Raw genomic sequence first — 1,229 nt, forward strand, 5'->3', positions numbered from 1 at the left:
CCGACTTGTTGGTAATATTCTTCCTACACTGGCTCCTCAAATGTCCGTGCTTTCCACAGTTCCAACAACCTTTCTGGATACCAGCCTTTCCTGCTGTTGCACCTCCCCTGTGTTGAAGCTTCCAGCATTGAGCTCTCTTGTACCCAGGTTTATTACAGTGCCAGCAAAGTCCCTCAAACCTCTCTGAAAGCTGACCTTTTCTGGCCTTGAATCCAGATGACTGTACTAACCTCGGTACCTCTGTGCTGGACTTAACGTAGGATTCAAATTCTAGAGCTCTGGCCATTGCATCCTGCATGGTAGAGGGGTGTGCTTGCTTCACTTGTATCTTAAGTTGTGGACTGTCCAAGTCATCTACGATTGGATCCCTCAGCAACAACTTGAGGAGATCGGGTGGTGCAGTTGGGTAGGCCTTGTGTGCCATGCTTTCCAAGTCCTGTGCCAGCTCTTGCAGGCTCTCCCCTTTAGCACGTACTCTCGTCCTAAACCTAGCCCTGTAGACTTCAGACTGATTTTGGGTTCGTACCTGAGTTCTAGAGCCTCTAGCAGTGCTCTATAGTTGTGTCTGTCGTCTGCTGACAACTGTCCAAGTATTTCTAGTGGTTGTCATTTCAAGCTCGTTGCCAGATATACTGCTTTCTGCTCCTCTGTCCACCCAATCATTTCTGCCAGGAGCTCAAATTGTGCTCTATATGCTTCCCACGGTGTCTTCCCATCGAATTCCTGTGGTTTCCTTCGTACTGGATCACTCCTATTACTGACACTCATATCTGGGATGTGACTTCTAACAGGACTGAAGATGTCTGCATTAGGGTTTAGCTGTGGGGTCTGGAAGGGGCTTGCCATTGTCTGGGACTGATTAAGTCGATGGTTAATGTATCCTCCTTGTGTAAAAGACAATAGATCGTCCTTTAACGTATCTAATTCGCTTTTAAATTTACTAATGTTTTCCATTTGTACTTCTTGCTTCCTTTCTTGTTCCAGTTGCCACTGCTGTAGTCTCTCTTCTTGTTTCTTTTCTCGTTCTTCTTGTTTATTTTCTTTCTACTCTAACAACTGCTGTAATTTCTCTTCTTGTTTATTTTATTTCTCCTCCAACAACTGCTGTAATCTCTCTTCTTGTTTCTTTTCTCGTTCTTCTTGTTTCTTTTTTTTCCTCCAACAACTGCTGTAATCTCTCTTGTTTATTTTGCTGTTCGAGCTGCCGTTGTTGTAGGTTTTTTGCCACT

Source organism: Limulus polyphemus, unplaced genomic scaffold, assembly GCF_000517525.1.
Source record: "Limulus polyphemus unplaced genomic scaffold, Limulus_polyphemus-2.1.2 Scaffold2104, whole genome shotgun sequence".
Lineage (NCBI taxonomy): Eukaryota > Metazoa > Arthropoda > Merostomata > Xiphosura > Limulidae > Limulus > Limulus polyphemus.